Here is a 27862-nt window from a genome sequence, read left to right as displayed (position 1 = left end):
TTATGAGAGTCTGTACTAATAAGGGTGGAGAGGACAGGGCGGATTTTGACGCTCTTATAAAGGTGAAACCGGTAGGCCTTAGTGATGGATTGGATGTGTGAGGTAAATGAAAGAGCTGAGTCAAGGATGACACCAAGGATGCTGGCTTGAGAGACAGGAAGGATGGTTGTAGCATCCATAATGATAGGGAAGTCAGGAAGAGGGTTTGGGAGGGAAGATAAGGAGGCAGTTGGATTTGGCAAAAGGAAGTCTTTCCTGCCCTTAGAGAGAGCTATTTCCAAGGGATGAAGGGAGCAGAATAATAATAAAATAATGAAGTTGGTATTTGTTAAGTGGTTACTATGTGCAGAGTACTGTTCTAAGTGCTGGGGGAGGTACAGGGTCGTCAGGTTGTCCCATGTGAGGCTCACAAGTCTTCATCTCCATTTTACAGATGAGAAAACTGAGGCAAAAAGAAGTTAAATGACTTCCCCAAGGTCACCCAAAAATCCCAGAGCTGGGATTCGAATCAGTGACCTCTGACTCTCAAGCCCGGGCTCTTTCCAGTGAGCCATGCTTCTAAGTCCGATTGGAGCACATCAAAGGAGAGAATTGGAGGAGAGGAAATGGAGACAGGGTTTAGACAACTCCCTCAAGGAGTTTGGAATGGATTGATAAGAGGGAAATGGGGCAATAATAATTATGGTATTTTTTAAGCGCTTACAGCCTGCCAAGCACTATTCTAAGTGATAAATGGAGGGGGCCATGGAATCCTGGGAATTTTTTTAGGATAGGGGAGAACTGAGCATGTTTGAAAGCGGTGGGGAAGTAAAGCGTTCAATAAATTTGATTGAATGAATGTCACTTAATTTCTTTGGGACTCAGTTCCCTCATCTATAAAATGAGGATTAAGATTGTGAACCCTATGTGGGTCATGGACTACTTGCCATCATAGCTTAGGGGAAAGACCACGAGCTTGGGAATCAGAGGTCATGGGTTATAATTTGCTCTGCCATTTATCAGCTGTGTGACTTCAGGCAAGTTCTCTGTGTCAGAGTTACCTCATCTGTAAAATAGGGATAAAGACTATGAGCCCTAAGTGAAACAATCTGATTACCTTGACTTTAATCCAGCTCTTCGAACAGTGCTTGGCATATAGGAAGCGCTTAACAAATACTATCATTAATATTATTATTAAGCACTTCGGAAAAGTCCTGAAGAAAAGGCACATTCTCTAGCCAAAAGGAGCTACACTGTAATGGAACTTTACTTCTAGATACAGTAATCTTCAATAAAGAGCAACTGATTGAATGAGAGGTCAAACAGGTACATCTATGTTGTTGTTTGGACACTGCTCCAGGATATTCTGGATGGAGTGACTTGAGGAATCTAGGGGCAATCAAGCTTCCTGTAAGTAAGTTTGAGTTATTATCGAAGAGGGGAGCTGGACTAAAAGGAAGGGCAGAAGTACTTGAAGAAATCACTTGGTGTGACCCAACTATCTGTAAATGCTTCTGAAGAAAGATATTTCAAAGTGTACAGAGCCAGCTGGTGGCATAGGTGAGCATTATATGTGTGTGAGCATGGATTCTAAAATATTTTCATTTAATCTTTAGATGTTTCCTCACCTCCAGGAAGACTTCCCCAACTTATTTATCACCTCTCTAAGTCATTCCATCCCAACAGCCATCTATACAACTATTCAGACATCTTCAGTTCTTATATATACATTGACAAATACTTTATAGTTACTCAGCTATTCATCTTTCTACACATTTGCTGATTTTAATTATAGCCATATCTTTCCTCTTGCTCCCACCATTTTTACTAGTGTACATCTTTCCTATCTCCTCCCAGTTCCTTTGAGGGCCAGGACTGTGTCTTTTACTACTAAAGTTTCAACACTTAATATCAAGGTGTACCCACAGTAAGAACTCAATAAATAAAATTGATTGATAGAGCCGCTTCAACTTCATCCGTTATCAAGAGGTCCTAGAAGGATTTGGAAAAGTTCATGGACAAAAGTTTGACAGAGACAATTTAGAGTCATCAGGTGATCAATCCCGAACCACGCTAAAGAGAACAACAATTATTCGGTTACCCCAAGCATCTATCAGTGATGTTGACAATGTTGCCAATGTTCAGATGGGCCGTGGATACTGTAGTAACATTTCATATGTTCCTATATTTCAGTTTCTGTAGCATTATTCATCAAATGCCACGTTCGGTAAATGCAGAATTTCAGTGATTCTAGGGAAAAGCGAAGTCCCCAGTCTCTAATTCAGCCAACGGGTGTCCTAGAGTGACCAGGACACCATAAAGAACGGTGATTTTCTTGACATCCAGCTTGACCTCTCCCCGTAGAAAAGTGAAAGAAGTTTTCAGTTTAGAAATGAGGGACTGCACCCACTACTCTTTCAGCCGTCTTACAACGTCTGTTATTTACTCCTTGGGTGCTGATCAAGAGAGTCTGGATGACTCAGTGCACTTCATCACCGCTCTGCAAAAGTCCATCAAGAAGGAATTCTGTTAATCGTGGCCTATTCCTCCTTTCTTCTTCCAACCTCAAGACCTCTGTGCTTATGCTGTTGACTCATTTCCAACTCACAGAAACTCCATGGATGCATATTTCCCAGAACAACCTACCTCCATCTGCAATCGTTCTGGTAGATATATCCATAGCGTTTCCTCGGTAAAAGTATGGAAATGGTTTACCATTGTCTTCTTCTTTGAGTCTTCTCCCTCTCTTTCACGCTGCTGCTGCCTAGCATAGGTGAGTTTGACTTGTAACAGATTCCCTTCCATTTGCTAGCCAATGACCAAGCTATGAATGGAATGGGTGCGCCTCTGCTTGACTGTCTCTCTTATAGCTGAGACTGGAAAAGTACTGAAAACTCCCCAGCTGCAATCCTGCGAAGAGTAGACCTATGTGAGTAACTCCATAAATAATAATACTGATAGAGTCTTACCCTGGGCAAAACAAAATAAAATTGCTGACAAATAAGTGATTAAGTCAAGTGGAGCGTCTGGGTAATGCAAGAAAATATTTATTTGTCATCAATTTGTCCCTAGTCATTAGCTAAAGACTATGGAGATGATAAATACTTCTGTCCCACAGCATTTATATACACATTTTAAATTTATTTAATTATATTTATATCTATCTCCTCCTCTAGACTGAAAGCTCCATGTGAGCAGGGGATTGGTAGATCACTGTTGCACTGCCCCCTTCCAAGTCTTAATACAGAATTCTGTTCAATAAATACCATTGATTGATTGCTTAACTGATTGACTGAGGAACACAGTTTACTATTTTTTATGATCAACACAGAGAATCAGCATTAAATGATGTTCACAGACCAAATATCCAGGATACAACACAGTCAGGACTCAATAACTTACTTTGTCTAGCTGTCAGTAAAAAAACCCAAGGCGGACAAGTGAATAATCCTATCTAAAATTAACAGCTATGATAAGCAATCATTGTGACAAATGTGGTAAATCTGACAAATTTCTCAGACAACTGTGACAGAGAAATACTAAGGAGAGACAACAAACTAAAACACAGAGCTAGGCCAAAGTTGTTGCATTTGTACCGACCCACAAGGCATCTGACCAAAACGATTTCTGTTTGATGGGGTGAATAAACGCATTTGTTAAGCTAACTCTGTTGTATTCTACTCTCTTAAATTCTTAGTACTCTGCATAGAGTATGTGTTCGATAAATACCACTAATTGATTAGTTGATTCAGCCCCAGTCGTTTCTAGAGATCGCACTGAATCCAACTCACTGTCCCCACTACAGATGAGCATAAACATGCAATCTGAGGTAGATGACCAGAGCTGCATCAGCCTCATTGTGGAATTCCTTAACTGGACTTAACTGGCCTTCCTTAACTTCCTTAACTGGAGTCTCCTCCCACTCCAGTCTATATTTCACTCTGCTGCCCTTTTTCTAAAAGCGCTCAGTCCTCGATTCCCCGCTCCTCAAGAGACTCTAGAGATTGCCCATCCACATGTATATCAAACAGAAACTTCTTACTCTCAACTATAAAGCAGTCAACCAACTTGCCCCTTCCTATTTTACCTAGCTGATTTTCTTCTTCAACTCAGTACACTCATTTTGTTCCTTTAATGTCAAACTACTCAATCAATGTACCTTGATATCATATATCTCGACGCTTTGCCTACATTCTGACTTTGGCCTGGAACTCCCTACGCGTCTCTACAAATCAGTCAATCAAGCTAGTGTTTGGGAGAAAATATAATATAATAGAGTTGGTAGACATGTTCCCTGCACATATTAAGCTTATAGTCAAAAAGGGAAGACAGATATTAATGTAAATAAATAAATTAGAAATATGTGTATAAGTGCAAGGGTGAAAGAGAGAGAGAGGGAGAAGGAGTAGGGGAAAAGAGGGCTTATTCGGGGAAGTCCTTTTTGAGGAACTTTGATTTTAATAAAACCGGGATGGCTGGGATAGTGATGGCCCTGTTTTTAAAAGCACAGCTCCATCATTGCCCTCCCCGATTAAGCCCTCATTTCCTCTTTTCCCACTCTCTTTTATGTTTCCCTCACACTTGGATTTGTATACTTCATACCCCCCACCTTTAGGCCCATAGCACTTATCTACATTTCCATCGTTGACTTTAATTTGTCTCTCCCTCTAGACTATAAACTTCTTGTGGGAAGGGAAGGTATCTACCAAGTCTGATACATTACACTCTCCCAAGTGCATAGTACAGAGCAGAGCACACAATAATAATTTAATAAATACAATTGATTGAAGAGCCAAAGAGATGGTGTGAGAGAGAGAAAGAGACAACGGATTAAGGGAGAAGGTGAGAGAAAGGCTGAGCAATAGGGAGAATACATATTAGAAAAGCAGTGAGGCTCAATGGAAATACCGCGGGCTTGGTCACGTGTCCTAATCCCGGCTATACAGCTTGCCAGCTGTGAGACTATGGGCAAGTAATTTAACTTCTCTGTGTCCTCAGTTACCTCATCTGTAAAATGGGGAGCCCCACATGGGTCAACCTGATCACCTATCTCCCCAGTGTTAGAACAGTTCTTTGCACATAGCAAGAAACTTAACAAATACCACCATTTAAAAAAATTATTATGATTATTACTTCATTTTCTTCTGCAGGAGAATTGTTCTCCGGGTTGCAAAATGTACCATACCTCTGGGCCAACCTCCATTTCGTATGCAGTTATTTAGTTTGTTAATCAAAATGGCTTAGTAGGAACTTTGGGTTTCTTTATCCAATCTATTGCGTAAAGAAAGGAAAGTTCCAAATGTCTTTATTCCAAAATCAGAGCGGTAATTGTAATAGCGTAATAAGGGTGACAGGCTGCATGAATGAGAGAACTGCAAACCAAAGACAATACGTCCAAGAATCGCAAAAGAAAAATAAAGTTCATTTAAACCAGAATGGGGAGCGTGGATGGGTCTGGGAGACAGCGACAAGGGATGAGAGGGTGATGGTCATGAGCAGTGGCACAGAGCAAGCCCACTGATCCCAAGGAAAGGGTGGGACAACTCCCTATCTGCCTCTCCCACCCTGGGGCAACTTGAGTGTTCTCCGGAGGGGACACTACAAGCCAGTATTTGCGGCAACACAACTGATGTTAAAGAGAGCTGCGTAGCATGTACAGAAGAGACACTTGTCACTCACAATTAATTAATTAATGTTGGTATTTGTTAAGCGCTTACTATGTGCCGAGCACTGTTCTAAGCGCTGAGGTAGACATAGGGGAATCAGGTTGTCCCACGTGGGGCTCACAGTCTTAATCCCCATTTTACAGATGAGGGAACTGAGGCGCAGAGAAGTCAAGTGACGTGCCTACAGTCACACAGCCGACAAGTGGCAGAGCAGGGATTTGAACTCATAAGCCCTAACTCCAAAGCCCGTGCTCTTTCCACTGAGCCAGGCTGCTTCTCCAGCCGTAGTTGAGTTACCCAGGCTCCAATAAAAAGTTCGTAATATTTGCATCCGAATCCCTGTGACTCACCATCTAACTTGAGGCATTTTGGCAGGAGGTCAGAGGTCTTGTCTCAGTGGCAATATCCGATATGAGTCATGTGTACAGATTCCTTGGTGCAGTTTGATATGGCACCAGTTTTATTGAGACTTGCCTGCCCGATCAGGTGAAAAGGTTTACCAACGTTGCGCATCTTGGGCAGGAAACGTGTTCTCTCCATTATCCTCCATTATCCTCTCCATGACTGTGTAGAAGCAACTTTAAGACATTCATTTCATCCTCTACATCATCATCATTTTCATCCTCACTTTCATCCAAGGGTATTTACCCTTGATGAGTATTGCTCATATTGTTGAGTATTGTCGAGTATTGCTCAGTATTGTTGAGTATTGAGTATTGCTCATACTGAGTGCTCGCTGAGCACAGAGGACTGTACTAAGCGTTCGGCAGAGTACAATACAACAGTGTTGGTAGACACGTTCCCCGCCCAAGATGCGCAACGTTGGTAAACCTTTTCACCTGATCGGGCAGGCAGTCCCTGCTCCTAGTAAGTCTCAATAAAACAGGTGTCATATCAAACTGCACCATGGACTCTGTACATATGACCCAGTATTCATATTAGCAACCAAGATCTTAATGCCACCATGGAATTTTGTTACCTCGATTGAGGATCGAGTAGCAAGTTATCAAAAAAGGATTTTTTTCCTGAGCTAAAGCTTCCAAGAGAACTAGAAACAAGGAAATAAAAAGGAAAACCGCTTCAAAAAGTAAAGATAATGACATTTGTTAAGCAATTACTATGTGTCATATCTTGTTCTAAGCACTGGGGAGGATACAAGGTGATCAGGTTGTCCCACATAAGCTAAATGCTTACTGTGTTTGAAACACTGTATTAAGGTATTTCAGAGTGCATAATGGAAACAAGGTGCATATTTCCTTCCTTCTTTCCTTCTAAGACTTTACAATCTACTGGGAAAATATATGGACAGAAATGATTTACAGATAGCAAGAAATCTACCGTGTCTAACCTGATTCTTTGTTGGACAGGGATTGTCTCTATCTGCTGCCGAACTATACATTTCAAGCGTATAGTGCTGTACTCTGGACACACTAAGTGATCAATAAATACGTTTGAATGAGTTTGCTTGTATCCACCCCAGTGCTTGATAAAATGACTTAATATCAATTATTACTATTATTACTCCTCTACTCAGCATACCTCATTCTTGTCTCTTCCACTGCCCCACTGCCTAGAATTCCTTCCTGCTTTAAATTCAACAGAGCACAGCTTTCTTCATTTTCAAAATCCTTCCGAACTCCTTATAGTTCTCCAGCTGTCTTTCAGCACTTCATTGCTACCTACGGACTTAAGTTACAAGCAAGCCTCCTACAGACATTTATACCTATCTTACATGCCCTGTTACTTAAGCAATAACTCACGTATTTATTCACGTATCCACTTTCATATCCTGTAATATATTTTATTGTCCATTTCCCCAGCTAGAGGGTAATTTTGTTTACCAGCTCTAGTCTAACTCAACTAAGTGCTTAGAGAAGTCCTTTCAACAAACTGGGCACCCAAAAAATACTACTGGTTCATTGATGGAGACTCCTCTCTAGTAGCACTGTTACCATTATCAAATTCTGACTCACAGCAACCCTGTGGATATATTTTCTCCAGAGGGTTCTAGGTTCTGCCATAATCTATAACCTTGCTAACTTTTCTTCCGTTATGGAACAGTCTATATATCACTCTGCTGCCCTTTTTCTAAAAGCGCATTCAGTCTTCGATTCCTCGCTCCTCAAGAGCTCCTAGTGATTACCCATCCATTTAGCTGTTGGTTTAACCTCCTTCCTCCTTCCTCCTTCCCTGGCTTTCCCCAAGCATTAGTGTCTTCTCCAGAGAATCAGTTCTCCTGATGATGTGTCCGGAATGTCGAGTCATTTGGTTTTTCATTGACAACTTTGGTTTCATTTGCTGCAGAACCCATCTGTTTGCTATTCGGGCAGTTGATGGTATTCATAAAAGCTTTCTACAACAGCACATTTCCAAAGAATTGATGCCCTATCCTGTTTTTTCACCATCCAGCTTTCGGATCCAAACATTATCAACTGGAAACACAATAGAATTGACAATTTGTATTCTTCTGGCTTTGTTACTTCAGCATATTCTGTGATTATTTTTTCCATGCTCTTCTCAGCAAATCTTCCTAATGTTAATCTTGAGTACTGGTTTCTTTATTGATATCAGAAAAATTCTTTATTGATCGTTACTGATTATTGACCTCAGATGAGAAAAATTTGTCAACTATTTCAATCTTCTCTTCATCTATAAATGGATATGTTAAAATTTCCGTTGTCATGACCTTTCCTTTCTTGACATTCAAAGGCAGGCCCATTTTTTGCTCTCCTCTTTAAAATCCCCTTCACTTTCTGATAGTAAGGTGGTATCATCAGTATAGTTTTGGTTTATGTCCTTCTTCCAATCTCTACTCCTCTGTCAACTTCATTGAATCTGACCTCTCATGAATTCTCATAAAGACTGAATTGGAAACCAATCTGTTTCTCTATATTCTGTTCTTACTGTAGCCTCCTGTCCCATATATAAGTTCTGAATTAATACAAACAAATGATCCAGCATGCCCATTTTCTAGTGGTAGTATTTACTGAGCCTTCACACTTAACTCTTCTTGGTGCTAACCTTCTCACTCTTTCTCATTCTCTCCTGTCTCAACACAGTTCATTGGTCTATAACCTACCTCCACCCTGAAATGCCACCCCTCCTCATATCCTCCAGACAATTACTCTCCCCCCACTTTACAGCCTTAAAAAGGCACATCTCCAAGAGGCCCTCCCAGGTTTTGCCCTTTTCCACTCGTCCCACTCTCTACTATGTCACTCTGACTTTTGCTCTGCTCTCCTTTCCTGCCCCACAGCACTTACTCATTTACCTGTGACTTTATTTATTTATATTGATGTCTGTTTATCCTGTATAGATGTCTGTCTCCCTTGTCTAGATTGTAAATTCATTGTAAGTCGATTCTTTCTTTTTATTGCTATATTGTACATTACCCAGATTTTAGAACACTGCTCTGCACAGAGGAAGCACTGCACAGTGCACAAAAGAAGTCCAGGAAGCATACGATTGAATGAATAATAATGAAAAAAACCCCACAAACACAAGATTCATTCAATAGTTCAATAGTATTTATTGAGCGCTTACTATGTGCAGAGCACTGTACTAAGCGCTTGGAATTTACAAGTCAGCAACAGATAGTCTCTGCCTTTTGAGGGGATTACAGTTTAATCGGGGGAGGCAGACAGACAAGAACAATGGCAATACACAGAATCAAGGGGAAGAAAATCTTATAAAAGTAAAGGCAACTAAATAGAATCATGGTGATGTACAAAGCAAAATTTAAGTGGCTGAATCCATTGCTGAGAGGGTGCGACGGGAGACGGGGAGGAAAGGAGGGAAGGTGGGAGAAGAGGGTTTAGCTGGGGAGAGGTGAAGGGGGTAGAGGGAGCAGAGGGAAAAAGGGGAGCTCAGTCTGAGAAGGCCCCTTGGAGGAAGTGATTTAAGTAGGGATTTAAAGAGAGGAAGAGACCTAGTTTGGCGAAGATGAAGAGCGAGGGCATTCTAGGAAAGCGGGAGCACGTGGCCCAGGGGTCGACGGCGGGATAGGTGAGACCGAGAGACGGTAAGCAGGTGGGCGGCAGAGAAGCGGAGCGTGCGGGGTGGACAGTAGAAAGAGAGAAGGGAGGAGGGGTAGGAGGAGGCAAGGTGATGGAGAGCCTTGAAGCCTAGAGTGAGGAGGTTTTGTTTGGAGCCGACGTTTATAGGCAACCACTGGAGTTGTTTAAGAAAGGGAGTGACATGCCCAGATCGTTTCTGCAGGAAGATGAGCCGGGCAGCGGAGTGAAGAATAGGCTGGAGCGGGGTGAGAGAGGAGGAAGGGAGGTCAGAGAGAAGGCTGACACAGTAGTCTAGCCAGGATATAACAAAAGTCTGTAGCAGTAAGGTAGCCGTTTGGGTGGAGAGGAAAGGGCGGATCTTGGCTATATAGTAAAGGTAAAGCCGGCAGGTCTTGGTTACGGATAGGATGTGTGGGGTGAACGAGAGAGACGAGTCAAGGATGTCACCGAGATTGCGGGCCTGAGAGACGGGAAGGATGGTCGTGCCATCCGCAGAGATAGAGAAGTCTGGGAGAGGACCGGGTTTGAGAGGGAAGATGAGGAGCTCAGTCTTGCTCATGTGGAGTTTTAGGTGGCGGGCCGACATCCAGGTGGAGGCATCCTGGAGGCAGGAGGAGATGCGTGCCTGAAGGGAGGGGGAGAGAACAGGGGCAGAGATGTAGATCTGCGTGTCATCTGCATAGAGATGGTAGTCAAAGCCGTGAGAGCGAATGAGTTCACCAAGAGAGTGAGTGTAAATGGAGAACAGAAGAGGGCCAAGAACTGACCCTTGAGGAACTCCAACAGTTAAAGGATGGGAGGGGAAGGAGGTGCCAGCCAAGGAGACCGAGAATGACCGGCCAGAGAGATAATAGGAGAACCAGGAGAGGACAGAGTCAGTGAAGCCAAGGTGAGATAAGGTATGGAGGAGGAGGGGATGGTTGACAGTGTCGAAAGCAGCAGAGAGGTCAAGGAGGATTAGAATGGAGTAGGAGCCAATGGATTTGGCAAGAAGGCGGTCATGGGTGTCCTTAGAGAGAGCAGTCTCGGTAGAGTGGAGGGGATGGAAGCCAGATTGGAGGGGGTCTGGGAGAGAATGGGAGTTAACGAATTCTAAGCAGCGATTGTAAAAGACTCGTTCTAGGATTTTGGAAAGGAAGAGTAGTAGGGAGATAGGACCATAACAGGAGGGGGAAGTGGGGTCAAGAGCGGGTTTTTTTAGGATGGGGGAGACGTGGGCATGTTTGAAGGCAGCAGGGAAGGAGCCATTGTAGATTAAGTGGTTAAAAATAGAAATTAAGGAAGGGAGGAGGGCAGGGGTGATGGTTTTAATAAGGTGAGACGGAATGGAGTCCGACGCGCAGGTGGAAGGGGGACATCTCCTCTGAGGATACTGCAGGTTAGAATGGAAAAGTAGAGGAGAGGGTTAGTGGGGGGGAGGGGAGAGGCGGAGGGGTGACTTTGGGGACCTCAGACCTGATTGTGTTGATATTTGTGATGAAATAGGTGGCCAGATCATTAGGGGTGAGAGATGGAGACGGAGAGGAACAGGGGGCCTAAGGAGAAAGTTAAAGGTCCGGAACAGTCGGCGGGGTTGACGGGCATGGGTGTCGATGAAGGAGGAGAAGTGTTGCCTGGCGGAGGAGAGGGCAAAGTTAATGCAGGAAAGGATAAATTTGATGTGTGTGAGGTCGGCCTGGTGCTTGGACTTTCGCCAGGAGCGCTCAGCAGCTCGAGCATAGGAGCGTAGGATGTGGACAGAGGAGGTGATCCAGGGCTGTGGGTTAGTGGAGCGAGAGTGGTGGAGAGAAAGGTGGGCGAGAGAGTTGAGATGAATAGAGATGGTGGAGTTGAGAGCGGAGACCTGATCATCGAGAGTGGAAGTGAGGAGAGGGCGGCAAGGTGGGGAGAGATAATTTTGGAAAGACGGACGGGAACAAGAGAGCGGAGGTCTCTGTGGGGCAGTAGAGAAGATTTGCAGGGGGAGGGGGTGTGGGAGATGAGGCAGCTGAGAAGGTTATGGTCAGAGAGAGATTTCAGAGTTGGTGAGGACGGAGATAGTGCAGCTGTATGAGATGACGAGATAGAGGGTGTGAACAAATGGGTGAGTGGGCGTGGTATGGTGGAGGAGGAGGTCGGCAGAGTCGAGGAGGGATAGCAGGCAGGAGGCAGAGGAGTCATCGGGTACATTCATATGTATGTTGAAGTAGTAATAATAGTAGTTGTACTAGTAGTATCATTATTATTATCTGGCTACAGCTCCAATGTGCTCTGAGAGTGCACAGTGCCCATGGGCACCCATTGCTGCTGACCAGCCCACCCTAGCCCTGCAGCCCCAGAAAGGAACTGGTGGCTGAGGAGACTAGCGTTTTTGAGCTCAAAGCAGCCCACTTCTCTAGGGTGAGTGTGGGGCAAGGGCAGAGATCGAGGGGTGAGAAGAGAAGCACCCATGATTCAGCCACTTTAGGCTATTGGAAAAGATATAGTTGTGGCTGGAGATGGGGAAGGTTCTAAAGGGTGGGGAACTATCTGCACTGTTGAGAAAAGGGGAGGCTTGCGTGTTGCCCTTCCCTGTGGTCGACTTGTGTCTCCCACCGCTTATGGATGTGGGATGAAAAGTGTGTGTGGCTCTTCACAAATCAGCACAACCATCGAGTCCATCAGGCAGAATTTCCATTTCAGGTCAGGGGCTTATCAGCCACTTGTGGAGGAGGATTTCTATTATTGCTCAGGGGGCTGAGCTTTTCTGGGTTCACCTAGATAGCGCAGCGGATTTCACTCCACCCAACTCTCTACTCCTTGACAGCTATTTGTCCATTCTAGGCTGATGGGATCCACCATCATTTATTCAAGTCGTATTTGTTGAGTGATTACTGTGTCAGAGCATTTGGGAGAGTACAATACTACAATTAACAGACACATACATTCCCTGCCCACCAAGATCTTTATTAGCTGAATATTCTTTTTATATCCATCTCTAGATATAACCTGATTTACTACGTCAGGTAAGAATCTTTTTTAGGTCACCCTACAATAGGCCCACACATGGAACATGAATCACATAAAGCCTTCTTTTTATGTATGAAGTCATGCCTATAGTTAATATCCCACTATCGCCAAAGAAATGAAAAACCAGAAAAAATCGAATTGCTCTTGTTGAGAATTACCCAGAGCCTTAAGCCTTAAATTTTCTAATTTCACTTTCCTAATATAATCCTGGCCATTCTGAAAATCCACTTAATATTATTTCTAATGCAGTGTCACAATTAAATGGGAAGGATACACCACTCAGTGCCAAGTACTGAACTAGAGCAGTCCAAACAGCCACAGCTTAGGCTTAATGTCTGTCTTCCCCTCTAGACTGTAAGGTCCTCTTGGGCAGGGAACATGTTCGCCTATTCTGTTATATTGTACTCTCCCAAACACTTAGCACAGTGCTCTGCATACATTAAATTCTTAAATTTTTAATGGTATTTGTTAATCTTGTGTCAAGGACTGTTCTAACTGCTGGGATAGATAACTTTTATCAGGCTTAATACAGTCCCTGTCCCACATGGGGCACACAGTCTAAGTGAAGGAGAACAGGTACTGAATCCCATTTTGAGGTTGAGGAAATTGAGACAAAGAAAAGTTAAATGAGTTGTCTAAGGTCACCCAGTAGGCAAGTGGCAGAACCAGAATTGGAATTTAGGTCCACTTCCATGCCATGCTCATGCCAGGCTGTTTCACAATCAATTGATTGACTGATTCCTATTACTGGGGCCAGATCCTCACTGCTGGGAAATGCTCCTTCTCAAACCCTGGAGATCCAGAAAGTAGAGACCCCGGCTGCTTTATGGGATGTCCATTCATAGGAGCAAGTGAGGCTTGGTTGGTGGGAGCCGTTGGATGTCAAATCCTCCTTTTCTGTGTTTTCTCACCTGGGGATAATCAGATATACTCGGTTTGGTGATAAGGGTTTTCTTAAGCTCATGATTCTCCTGCAAATCAGAGTTTCTCCGCTGACACCTGATGTTGTTGGTGACCTGCACAAGAACTTTCCTTTCACTTCCCCAGATTTGTTGCAGAAGAGTTTCGCCATCCAAACTCTTCCCCCCTCTTAATGATGAAGGCTGAGGTGGGGGATTATTTGGACCATCGCCTCTGGGTCGCTTGAGAGAGAGAGGTTGAGGTCAGGAACCCCACACCCACAAAATCCTTTGTGAGACCGGTTCAGGCTCAGGTAGGGAACCTGCTGCCAGTTCCAGGGATTCCCATGGGCTGGAGGCATAGACGATGTTGTCAGGTCTGAAGCTAACCATAGTGAGAAAAAACTTGCATGAGTCTGTTAACTTGAGGAGCCAGGAATCACCCGTGCAATGGCTGCCCAGACTTTTCCTTCTGTGGGAGGCATCTCCGGCTTTGATCTCTCCTGAGATTCACAAGGAAAAGTGAAGAGAGCAAAATAAAAGGGAAATCCACTCCCATTACACTGTTAAGGAAGTCCCTGTGCTGTTTGGCCTTACTCCCAGTAACAACCCTAGAGGAAAACTCTCTGGCAACATTCTGTTTCCAACATAATATTATTGCTAAGCACTTGAGAGAGTACAATAACAGACACATTTCCAGCCCACAGTGATTTTACGGCCTTGAGGGAGAGATAGCCATTAATATAAATTCCACATATGCCTTTGCTAGAAACCTTAAAGAGGATTATGAGAATTTGTTGTGACCACTGATAATTGGGGCCAACTTCAGATGGTAAGCAAGTGAAGCAGTGATCTCAGGTGCTTGCTGTTCAATGAGATATGGGCTGTGTTGTAGGAGAGAGGTTAGGTGTGTGAGAGCTTTAAAGCCAATGGTGAGGAGTTTTTGTTTGATATCGAGGTGGATGGGGAACCATTGGAGATTTTTGAGGAGAGGGGTGATAAATCCTGAATGTTTCTTTAGAAAGACGAATCTGGCATCAGAGTGAAGAATAGATTGGAGTGGGGAGAGGCGGGAGGTTGGGAGGTCAGCAAGGACTAAAAGAACGTCTTTTATTAATAAAGTAGTAGTTTGGATGGAAAGGAAAGGGCTGATTTTAACAATGTTGTGAAAGTTGAAATGATAGAATTTAGTGACAGATTGAACATGTGGAGATGAGTCAAGGACAAAGCCAAGGTTATGGACTCATGAGACAGGAAGGATGGTGGTACATTTAAGTCAGGAGAAGGTCAGAGTTTGGGTGGGAAATAAGTTCTGTTTTAACATGTTTAGTTTTAGGGGAAAGCTTTAAGGGAATGTTTACTGTTCTATTGTACCCTCTCAAGTACTTAGTACAGTGAGTGTTCTGCAGTGATCAGGGAGATGGAACAATTGTTAGAGGTATGGGGGATCTAGAGAGTTTTTTTCAGGAAATGGGAGGACCATTTTTGAAAGTAGAACAAAAGAAGCCAACAGAAAGTCACTAGATGAAGGGAAGAATAGGGACAAATATTTTTAGATTGATGGATTGATGTTGGAGGCTTAGAGAAAGGAGGGAGATTTATTTTGAAAGGAGGTAGAAGATCCCCTCTTAAGAAAATAATCGAGAAATCTATTGGGGGTTTTGACATGTGTTTTTAATTGTAGAAGAATAAAGCAAATGTTCACTTTGAAGTGTGCTTTTTGTGCTCATTTATTAATGATAGCTTTCATTTTTAGGTTGAAAGAGCCAGTCAGGGATCATGTCCCGTGATTAAATAAATAGCATTTGGTGATTTGGGGTTCACTTGAGTTGCCTTCTGTAAGTAGCTTCTGATTTCTTTTTCATGTTTAGTGACTATTCACATATCTAACTTTTTCTCTACTGAGGCATCACCTCTCTAATGTTAGACTGGGGACCCTCAAATTGGCTTCTGGGGAGAAGGAGATAAGGGATGCAAGGAAACAGTTGATTCTTAATGAGTCAATAAATGATGCCAGGAAAATTCCATGACATTGGATGATTAATGCTGAAGTAGACTCGATGCTAGCTTCATTCCAAATATGTTCCTCGAGTATTTGTACTATTTCTCATTGTCAAAACAGCAGGTTAAGTGGAACATCGTTATTTTAAGCACAGTTCAGCTTCAACATAAATTCCCTTCTACATGTGCAAAATGTTGTTAGTGTCTTTTCTGGAAGCAGGAAGTTGTGTCCTTTTGCATGACTCAGAGATGTTTCAGTCAGGTCAGCCATGGGACACCAATCCTTTCTGGTTCAATGTGCAAGGAGTTAGCCAATGGGGAGGAAGATGCACGAATAACAAAGATCACCAATGTTTTTAAGGGAGAAAGGCTTCCTCCTGGTCATTAATCTCTTCCTACAATTTTTAGAGTGAACAAGGAGATGGAGCAGATAGGCAACATGGTCCCTTGAGCACATCCAATCCCTTCCCTGAGAGCAACATTGCCGATGATCCTGCCCAGTCCCTCCAGGCTGAAGCCAGCTTTATGTAAACAACTCAGGAACCTCTTACACTACAAATGACATTGAGAATTAGCCCAAGCACAATGCGAGACAAAGTGGCTTAGTGGAAAAGACACAGGACTGGACGTCAGGGTCTAATCCAGAGTCGATCTCATGCCTGATGTGTGACTCTGGGTAAGTCCCTTCACTTCTCTGTACCTCATTCACAAATGGGGATCTAAATAACTTTTTCCTCCTCCTTAGACTATGAATACAGTGTGAGTTACAGACAGCGTTAGATTGTTCCTACCCCAGAGTTTAGTACTATGAACATATAATAGACACTTTATCACAGTAACTATTATTGTTATTATTTCTATTACGCATGAGTCATTTATGTGGGCGAAAGCTGGCATCTTGCTTGTTTCACTGATCAGGAGTTTCCATTCAGTTTTTTTCATTCACTTGCTAAGTGCTGAGCTATGGAAGGGCTCCAGGCGAGTAAACCAGTGAGAGGGAGGAAAGGAATGATGATAAGGATAGAAAGAAGGAGGGGAGGGAGGACAAGGAGGAGGAGCAAAAGAAAGAGGATAAGAAAAAGGAGGAAAGAGGAGGAAAAGGAAGGAAAGGAGAGTCATTGCGCTTCCCAAATTTCTTCCCTAACAATCCCATTGAAGAGTGGAAAGTTTCTCCCAGTACTTGCTCGGAATCAATCCATCAGTCTATCAGTAGTATTTACTGAGTGCTTAGTGTGTGCACTTGGGAGAATACAGTATATCAGAACTGATAGAACTGCGAGTTCATGTTCCCTCCTCACAACAAGTTTACAAGTCTAGCGGGGAACTAGAATAAAACCAGAGAGAATAAATCATTCTCAGAAGTGTTGGGGGAAACGGAGAAAAAGGCAGGTGAATAAGATGGACCCTTCCACTCTGCCTGAAGACTTTCTTCTCACCCCTTACTCCCTTTGGCATCGAGCAGTCTTCTCCAGGAAAATCATCTGTTCCCATGACGCTCTAGGGCTTTCCCACAATGCTATTCCACCACCACTGTTCTTTATTTCTCAGAAATATTAGGTGTGGTTTTCCACTGCTCTGGGCTGTGCAGCGGATGCCTGACACAACCGGCTCTGAGAAGTCTGATTTAAATGTGATTCGGTAGTGGTCAAGGGCCAACAAGAGATGAGTTTCTTCCAGCTATCCAAGCATTTCCCTGGGCAGATGAAGTGAAATAGTTACATAGTGGGCCCATAGTTAGTTTGGCGTATCCTTGTTAGGTAGGAAATACTGTAAGAACTTCATTTCCCATTATAGAGGAGAGAGGTATGTGGGGTCCACAGGGAGGGATCAGAGAAGCAAGGGAGTCGTACAGATGCAGAGAATAAATGATGGCCTAGAGCCAGGCATCATAGAAACACAGCTGGAGACAAAGACTGAGCTTGCTGTTTAGGCAGCAGAAATCACAATGATAAGGGGAAACCTAACTCTTACCAGCAGATGGGAAGCTCTTCGGCTTCCACTTTCCTTGGGATCCCAGAAAACACTCTACATTCAATCGCATTTCATTCATATTTATTGTTTGCTTACTGTATGCAAAGCACTGTCCTAAGCTCCTATCTGCATGTCTACTACGTTGCTACAGCCCTGGGAAAAATGTCACCCTTACATGTTATCTTCTGATCATGGAGCTGAGATGGTTTGGTCTGAGCTTTGTTGTTGGTTAGGTTGCTTATTCTTATTGACATTGGGAAGCTCAGCACAAAGATTTTTTAATGGACTCATCATTCAGAACTAAGACCCAATACTTCAGCTTTTATTACACCTCATTTCATGTGATTAAAATATTTTCCTACCTTAAAGTGTGTGTCCCTCTCAAGGACATTTGATGTTGGAAGATGTTCTGCTCTCTGCTGAGTTAGCCTTGGATTCAAAGAGGAATTGCAAGAGGGAGGTTGAAATTATATTCCTGAGTGTGAGCATTGTTGAGAGAATCTCTTTGTTATCTGTGTGCATTGCCTGTAGAAGTAGAGTTGGGCAACTTTTCAGGACTTTGCCGTTCGGGGACTGAGAATCACTGGGGCACCTCGGAGCTGTCAAGTAGCTCTGCCTCTTCCTCAGCAGGAGAGTCATTCATTCAATAGTATTTACTGAGTGAGTGCTTATTGTGCACAGAGCACTGTACTAGGCACTGGAAGATGCCCTGTGTTTCATATGGTTCATAAGACTGTGAGTCTCCCAGCGCTTAGAACAGTGCTATGCACATAGTAAGCGCCTAACAAATACCTACATTATAATATGGTTCTGGTTTAAGGATGGGAAGAGAAGGGAAATGGATGTCTTACCATAAGAAAGAAAGGCATGTGTGTAGGTCTGCTCTTATGGAGAAAGGGTGTGTGAATGCTTGTTTGTATGTGTTTCTGGAGGAGAATGACCAGTTGCATGAATGCCAAAGGGTGTCACAATGCAATCAGTCCATCTACTGCTAACATCTGGGAAACTGAGAGAGCTTGAATTCATGATGGGAGAAGAGTGGATGGAGCCATGAGAAGCGGGATGCAGTAGGTGTGGGGAAACATCAGAGAGCTGTTGGTCTAGCCACTTCTTGAGAGGACTGAGACGACCTCTCAATCAGTCATATTTATTGAGCACTTACTATGTTCAGAATACTGTTCTAACCACTTAGGAGAATATATTATAATAGAGTTGAAATATACTTTCCCTGCCCACAGTGAACCTACAATCTATATGGGGAGACAGACATTAATATAAATGAATAAACCACAGATATGTACATAAATGCTATAGGGAATTGAGGGAGAGGTGAACAAAGGGTGCAAATCCAAGTATAAGGAAAATGCAAAAGAGAGAAGAGGAAAGGCGGGCTTAATTAGGGAAGGATTCTTGGAGAGGAAGTGCCTTCAATAAGGCTTTGATGGTAGGGAGAATGACACTTGTGGGATATGAAGCGGGAGGGCAATCCAGACCAAAGGCAGGATGAGAGAAAGAGATCAGGGGCTTGATAGATGAGATTGAGGTTCAGTGAGTAGTTTGACACTAGAGACGTGAAGTGTATGGGCTGTGCTGTAGTAGAAAATCAGAGAGGAAAAGTAGGAGGGGCAAGGTGATTCCGTGCTTTAAGGCCGATAAGGACTTTTGTTTGATGTGGAGGTGGATGGGTAACTGTCGGAGATTCTTAAGGAGTGAGGAAACATGGACTTGAACGTTTTTGTAGAAAAATCACCTGCGCAGCAGAATGAAGTATGGACTGGTGTTGGGAGAAACAGGAGCCAGGAAGCTCAGCAATGAGGCTGATGTAGTAGTCAGTGTGAGATAGGAGAAGTACTTGGATTAATACTGTAACAGTTTGGATGGGGAAGAAAGCGCTGATTTTAGAGATACTGTGAAGTTTGAACCAAAAGGATTTGGTGAGAGATTGAATATGTGGGTTGAATGGGACAGATGAGTTGCGAGCAAACTCATGGTTATGGGCTTGTGAGATAGGGAGGATGGTGGTGCCATCTACAGTGACAGGAAAGTCAAAAGGAGGATGGGGCTTGGGTGGAAAAATTAGGATTCGGTTTTATACATGTTAAGTTTGAGGTGTCAGCAGGACATCCTAGTAGAGATGAACGCAGGAGGAAATTTGAGACTGCAGAGGAGAGAGAGATCAGTGCTGGAGATGTAGATTTGGGAATCATTCACATAGATATGGTAGCCATGGTAGAGAGTGTGTTCTCTAAGGAATGGGAATAAAACTTAGTCTCAGAACTAAGCCTTGAAGAACTCTCACAGTTAAGGGTTGGGAGGCAGAGGAGGCGCCTGCAAAACAGACTGAGAATGGGTGGCAAAAGAGGAGGGAGACCACAATGGTGTCAGAGAAGTCAAGGAGCACAGGACTGGAATATTTGGGGGTGGGGAAACACAGGAGCTGACTGAGATACTAAAAGAGTTTTAACCTAGCACAGACCCTTCCTGGATCAAAGGTGGGGCATCTTGGGCCACTGAGCATGACAAAAGGTAGTCTGGGAATATGGGGTTGGTGGAGGACGGAAGAACTGAGAGGAAGGGGTTTCACCTCCTGGGGCTCTTGGCCTCCTTGCTCTGCTTTCTGCTGATAGCTATTTTCCTAAACCACAAGGCTCACTAACAGTGACACCCATCGGAGACAACTGTCTCCTGAAGCCAAGAGTTGGGGATCACTGATGGGAGGGGAATCCTTAAGTGCCTCAAATAGTTTTTGTCTTGATGGTGATGAATTACATTGCCATCCACATCTTCCTGCTTGGTCCCCCAAGACTCAAAGGTATGCACTGTGAAATAGCTAGCAAGAAAAATAATTTCAGGCAAGGGTGCTGGAGCAGAGGTTGAAACAAGCAGGAGTTCTGAAAACCTAGAAAATAAAAATTATTATTAGTTTAATAGAGAAGCTAAGTGGACGGAGCCCGGGTTTGGGAGTCAGAAGACGTGTTCAAATCCTAGCTCCGCAACTTGTCTGCCGTGTTACCTTGAGCAAGCCACTTAACCCCTCAGTTCCCTCATCTGTAAAATGGGGATGAAGACTGTGACCCTCACGTGGGACAACGCAATTACCTTGTTGTACTTGGTACCTATGCTGTACCTATGTACTTGTTGTACATAGGACAGTGCTCAGTACATAGGACACACATCTTTGTACCATCCTTCTCTTCTTACAAGTCTGCAACTTTGATGTCGTCCTTGACTCCATTCTCTCATTGACCCCACATATCCGATCTGACATCAAAACCTCTGCCGATCTCACCTTCATCACGTTGTCAGGATCCCCCCATCCTTTCTATCCAAACTGCTACCTTGTTACTATAATCACTCAGCATATCCCCGCTGGATTACTGCATCAACATCCTTTCTCATCTCCCATCCTCCTTTCTTTCCTCACTTCAGTCTATACTTCATTCTACGAAATGCTCTGAGCATGTCAACCCCCCTCCTCAAAAATCTTCAGTGGTTGCCTATCAACCTTCATATCAAGTAAAAACTCATCACTATTGGCTTCAAAGCTCTCCATTCCCTTCCTGCCTCCTACCTCTCCTCCCACCTCTCCTCCCTTCTCATCTTCTACAGCCCAGCCTGCACACTGAGCTCCTATGGTGCTAAACTTCTCACTGTGCCTTGTTCTTTTCTCTCCCACCATTGACCCCTGGCCCACGTCCTACCTCTGGCCTGGAATGTCCTCCCTCCTCACACCGGCCAAATTAGCCCACTTCCCCCTTCAAACCCCTGCTGAAAGCTCACCTTATGTAGGAGGCCTTTCCAGAATGATCCACCCTTTTTCTCTGCTTCTTCTTCGCCTCCTCATCACTCCGACTTGCTCTACCCCCCTCCCTGCCCCACAGCACTTGAGTATATATATATATACATATTTTTTATATTAATGATGTATATATCTAGAATTTTATTTATTTATATTGGTGTCTGTTTACTTATTTTGATGTTTGTCTCCCCCCTTCTAGACTGTGAGCTCGTTGATGGGCAGGAATTGTCTCTATTTATTACTGAACTGCATTTTCCAAGTTCTTAGTACAGTGCTCTGCAACAGAGTAAGCTCTCAATAAATTCGAATGAATGAATGAATAATAAATATGACATTTGTTAAGCGCTAAGTATGTGCCAGGCACTGTTTAAGCACCTGGTTGACTACAGGCAACTCAGATAGGACACAGTCCCTGCCCTACCTGAGGCTCACAGTCTTAATCCTCATTTTACAGATGAGAAAACCGAGGCACAGTGAAATGAAGTGACTTTCCCAAGATAACACAGCAGACAAGTGGTGGAGCTGGGATTAGAACCCATGACTTCTGACTCCCAAGACAATATGACCTACTATGCCACGCTACTTCTCATAAGATAAGGTTGCTGTCCAAACCCCACCAGGATAGAATCTGAGGAGAGCCCCCACATGTTCCCATGAGGCTAGTAAGTACACCCAGGGTTCCTCAGACAGCTCACCTTTCCAAGATCTTAATCATCCCACTGAAGCCCAGGCCTCTGAATTCCAAGAATGACCTGAGGGGGGGGGCTCCAGACCCTTGAATTGTTGCAATAAAGTGAACTGTAAGCTCGTTATAGGCAGATAATGTCTGTTAATTACGTTGTAGTGTACTTTCCAAAGCGCTTAGTTCAGTGCTCCAAACATAGTAAAATCGCTCAATGAATATCACTGATTGATTGACTGAATGCTGACCCTATTGTGTTTCCTTCTGATTTGACACATGGACACCTTGGAAAGTCTGTTGGCCTTCCCCAGTTTCTAGAGAGGATATTTGCTAACAGCCCTGCTGTTCTGAAGAGTTAATGAGCTTCTCCAAGAGCCCAGATTGTCATCTGGAAGGAACTTGGCTCCAAGACCATTTGGACCTAGACCCTTCCTTCTGGTTTATTCCTCTAGCGACTAAGAAACACAGAAATAGAATTGAAATGGTGTTCAACTAGTATTTGGTTCTGAAAGGGCAGCAATACTACTTTCCACGACTTTCCGATATTTGAAAAGAAGACTGAGTTTTTCTCTAGCTTTGAAAATTGGCACAACAACGAGTCCAGGGTTGAGATCATTAGCCACTTGAGAAAAATCTTTGGACACCGTGGCGTATTTCAGAGTCAAAGGCTACTTCATTTCTCTTAGTGAAAAAACCTTGAAATCGCACCATCCAATTCACCTGTGGGTGGGTTATATTCCAGCCTTGTGGGTAAATTGTTCTTCCAGACTTGGTTTTATTTCGGCTTTTTCCTAAGAACAGAAACTCTCAGAGAACTTGAATTCATTGCACACTCAGTGGAGGAGCCCAACCTTCTCATAAACAGTTCATAGAAACAGTCCTTGATCAGACAGATGGGGTTCCATTCTCCTCTGAACTCATTCCATCCTTTCCACTCCTTGGCAACTGTTGTGGAAATACTAAATTCATTACGATCTAAATGCTCTTTTCATCCAGTCTGGAGCCACTATACTGTGCTCTGACCTCAAGGAGTTTACTATTTAATGGAGGAGACAGTCCGACAAATAGAGGGAGCAGTAGGAAGGTTAGAGGATCTAGCAAGATGAGCTTGCTGAATTTTCTATTGTATGTGCCTGTAAGCAGCCTACCTGTTTGTAAAATGGTTTGCAGATTATTTGGAAGGAGCATCCATGCTTGGTCTTCACCACCAGGCTGTACTTCCACCTTAGGAAGTACTTCCAAATTTCAGTTGGTAAAAGTACGTCTTAAAGTAGCAGAACTCCTGCACCAGTATTCAGTTCTGAGCTCCTGATGAAGATCTTCTGTTTTGTGTAGGGTCTTCTGGGTGAGAGCCGATATCAAACTGATTTTTTCAAATTTATTGTCAACACCTAATTTTGTGCCAGTTCTGTAGAGTGATTCATAATCGTTCTCATGCTGCCTGAACTAAGCGCTTTGGAGGCGCCTCCTCCTCCTCCCATCCTTTAATTGTTGGAGTTCCTCAAGAGTCAGTTCTTGGCCCTCTTCTATTCTCCATTTACACTCATTCCCTTGGTTAACTTATTCACTCTCACGGCTTTGACTACACAGATGACACGCAGATCTACATCTCTGCCCCTGTCCTCTCCCCCTCCCTTCAGGCTCACATCTCCTCCTTCCTCCAGGATGTCTCCACCTGGATGTCTGCCTACCACCTAAAACTCAACATGAGCAAGACTGAGCTCCTCATCTTCCCTCCCAAGCCTGGTCCTCTCCCAGACTTCCCTATCACCATGGATGGTACGACCATCCTTCCTGTCTCTCAGGCCGACAACCTTGGTGTCATCTTTGACTCGTCTCTCTCTTTCACCCCACAAATCCGATCCGTCTACACCTGCCGGTCTCACAATTACAATATCGCCAAGATCCGCCCTTTCCTCTCCATCCAAACGACTATCTTACTGCTACAGGCTCTAGTTTATATCCAGACTAGACTAAAGGGGAGCTCAGTCTGGGAAGGCCTCTTGGAGAAAGTGAGCTTTAAGTAGAGTTTTGAAGAGGGAAAGAGAACTAGTGAGGAGGTAAGGAGGGAAGGGCGTTCCAGGACCGCAGGAGGATGTGGTCCAGGGGTTGACGGGAGGATAGGTGAGAACGGGGGATGGTGAGGAGGTGGGTGGCAGAGGAGCAGAGCGTGTGGGGTGGGCAGTAAAAAGAGAGATGGGAGGAGAGGTAGGAAGGGGCAGGACGATGGAGAGCCTTGAAGCCTAGAGTGAGAAGTTTTTGTTTTATGCAGAGGTTGATAGAAAACGACTGGAGGTTTTAGGAAGGGAAGTGACATGCCCAGAGCGTTTTTGCAGGAAGATAAGCCGGCCAGAGGAATGAAGAATAGACTGGAGCAGGGCAAGAGAGGAGGAAGGGAGATCAGAGAGCAGGCTGACACAGTAATCTAGCCGGGATATTGCAAGAGCCTGTAGCAGTAAGATAGCCGTTTGGGTGGAGAGGAAAAGGCAGATCTTGGTGATATTATAAAGGTAGGACCGGCAGGTCTTGGTGACGGAATGGATGTGTGGTCTGAAAGAGAGAGCTGAGTCAAGGATAACACCTAGGTTACTGGCTAGAGAGACAGGAAGGGTGGTCGTACCATCCACAGTGTCAGGGAAGTCAAAGAAAGGAGAGTGCTTGGGAGGGAAGATGAAGAGCTTAATTTTGGTTATATTGAGTTTTAGGTGGGGGGCAGACATCCAGGTAGAGACGTTTTGGAGGCAGAAGGAGATACGAGACTGAAGGGGGGGAGAGGACGGGGCAGAGATGTAGATCTGTGTGTCATCTGCAAAGAGATGATAGTTGAGGCCTTGAGAGCGAATGAGTTCACCGAGGGAGTGAGTGTATATGGAGAACAGAAGAGGGCCAAGAACTGACCCTTGAGGAACCCCAACAGTTAGAGGATGGGAGGGGTTAGGTGGCGCCTGCGAAAGGGACCGAAAATGACCAGGCAGAGAGACAAGAGGAGAACCAGGAGAGGATGAAGCCAAGGTGAGATAAGGTGTGGAGGAGGAGGAGATGGTTGACAGTGTCAAAGGCAAGCTGAGAGGTCAAGGAGGATTAGAATAGAGTAGGAGCCATTAGGTTTGGCAAGAAGGATGACCTTAGAGAGAGCAGTCTCGGTAGAGTGGAGGGGACGGAAGCCAGATTGGAGGGGGTCCAGGACAGAATTCTAAGGAATTCTAAGTAGCGAGGGTAGATGACTCATTCTAGGATTTTGGAAAGGAAGGGTAGTAGGGAGATAGGGCGATAACTGCAAGGGGAAGTGGGGTCGAGAAAGGGTTTTTTAGGATGGGGAAAATATTTGCATGTTTGAAGACAGAGGGGAAGGAGCCATTGGAGATTGAGTGGTTAAAGATAGAAGTTAAGGAAGGGAGGAGGGCAGGGGCGATGGATTTTATAAGGTGAGCGGGAGTGGGGTCCAAGGCACAGGTGGAGGGGGTGGCACTTGCGAGGAAGGAGGAGATCTCCTCTGACGATACTGGAGGGAAGGATGGGAAAGTAGGGGAGAGGGTTGGTGGGGGGAGGGGGAGGGGGAGGGGGGAGGGGGAGGGGGAGGGGGAGGGGTGACTTTGGGGAGCTCAGACCTGATTGTGTTGATTTTTGTGATGAAGTAGGTGGCCAGATCACTGGGGGTGAGAGATGGAGGCGGGAGGAACAGGTGCCCTAAGGTAAAGAATGGGAGAGAATGGGAGGGGAAAAAGGGAAGAGTGAAGAAGAAAATAAAGAAATGAGAAAAGTCACTTAAATTGTGAGCCCCATGTGGGACAGGTACTGTGTCCAGCCTAATTCAAATATATCTGAATGGGGAATGGGAAAGCAGCGTGACTCAGTGGAAAGAGCCTGGACTTCGGAGTCAGAGGTCATGGGTTCGATTCCTAGCTCTGCCACTTGTCAGTTGCCCTCAGTTGTGACTGAGGGCAAGTCACAACTTCTCTGTGCCTCAGTTACTTCATCTGTAAAATGGGGATTAACTGCGAGCCTCACGTGGGAAAATCTGATTACCCTTTATCTACCCCAGCACTTAGAACAGTGCTCTGCCCATAGTAAGCGCTTAACAAATACCAACATTATTATTATTATCATTATATGTCCTAGTGCTTAGAACAGTACTTGACGCATAGTAAGTGTTTAAATACCATTTAAAATAAAAAGGATAACAGAGGGTTAGAGGAGAGAAATGAGGACAATATATAAATAGAAGACTCAGGACTGGGACTGTTAGTCATTGTGAATGCCATTTATTTAATCAAGAAGTGCATAAAGAAGCATAAAACCTTGTCATTCTGAGAAACCATAACATGCCCCTTTAGACAGAAGATAAATTTTCTGTCCATTTGCTTACAATAGTTCAATTTATCAATTTAATTCAGCTAAATTAATAAGCAATTCATTAAGCTTAAGCCTTGCTCTCCAGTGCTAATGAGGCTACAGCTCATGCACATGGTGCAGGTGCTAGCTTTGGGTACCAACTCCGTCCCAGGTGGGACAGTTCAAACCCTCAGACAGGCCGTTAAGAGAAAGGGGCAAAGCAGGTGGAAAAAGGGACCACACAAACTCACCCCCCATCCTGGGGTCATGGGCCATGACCTCAGTCCCCAAAATACAGTGCTTACAGCAGTAGGGTAGATTGGTTGGACCGGAATGGGGGTGCCTCTCTTGGAAATCAATGTCTTGATTTCCTGTTCCTCCATGCTAAGGAATCAAGTACATACCCAAAGCTAGATGGCAGGTATTTTTTTTCTCCAAGTCCCTGAATCTGTAAACCAAACTCTCACCCCTTACTCCTCCTTGCAGCCGAGTGGTTTGCTTTTAAGTTTTATGGTGGCCCTATGGTATGTAGTGGGAGTTTTCAGCACAAGGAAGTTCAATTCAACATTTGTCAGCATTCTGATCCTGAAGCCAGAGAGAGACAAGTCCTGATGCCAGGAGGATAGGGATGGGGGCAAATGGTTCTTCCCACTTCACTGTTGGTAAAGGAGTCTTGTAGTCTGTCCAGTCCAACCACTTCAAAAAGGTTTAGGTCCTGAGTTGGTCATCTTCTTTCATCTGGAAAAGGAAGAAAGCGTGACATACTGGGAATCAGAATCCTGGGTTTCAGTCCAAGTTCTGCTGGTCAACCTTGAGTAATTCACTTGATTTCTCTGGGCATCAGTCTCCTCATCCATAAAATGGGGTTAAGATACCTGTTTATCTCTCCCATTTCGATGGTCAACCCCATTTGGGACAGAGGCTGTGTTGGACCTGATTACTTTGTACTTTTCCCAGCATTGAGCACAGTGCTTGGTACACAGTGAGCACCTAGTAAATATCATAATCGAGACAGGAGTGAGCCAATTGCTAGTTCTGCTACCAATTAAGCTCCTCAAATGTGCTTAGAAGGAAAAAAGTCAAGAAGTTTCACCCAAAGTGGAACCCACAGATAGCTCCTTTGGGAGGCAGAGGCAGCAGAGGGTGTTCTTTCATTCATTCATTCATTCAATAGTATTTATTGAGCGCTTACTATGTGCAGAGCACTGTACTAAGCGCTTGGGATGAACAAGTCGTCAACAGATACAGTCCCTGCCGTTTGACGGGCTTACAGTCTAATCGGGGGAGTCGGACAGACAAGAACAATAGCAATAAACAGCGTCAAGGGGAAGAACATCTCGTAAAAACAACGGCAACTAAATAGAATCAAGGCGATGTACAATTCATTAACAAAATAAATAGGGTAACGAAAATATATACAGTTGAGCGGACGAGTACAGTGCTGTGGGGATGGGAAGGGAGAGGTGGAGGAGCAGAGGGAAAAGGGGGAGAGGTAAAGGGGGGATGGCAGAGGGAGTAGAGGGGGAAGA

This window comes from Ornithorhynchus anatinus, chromosome Y1 (genome assembly GCF_004115215.2).
Source record: "Ornithorhynchus anatinus isolate Pmale09 chromosome Y1, mOrnAna1.pri.v4, whole genome shotgun sequence".
Taxonomy (NCBI): Eukaryota; Metazoa; Chordata; class Mammalia; order Monotremata; family Ornithorhynchidae; genus Ornithorhynchus; species Ornithorhynchus anatinus.
The sequence above is the reverse complement of the archived record's forward strand: the minus strand, read 5'-3'. Positions refer to the sequence as shown.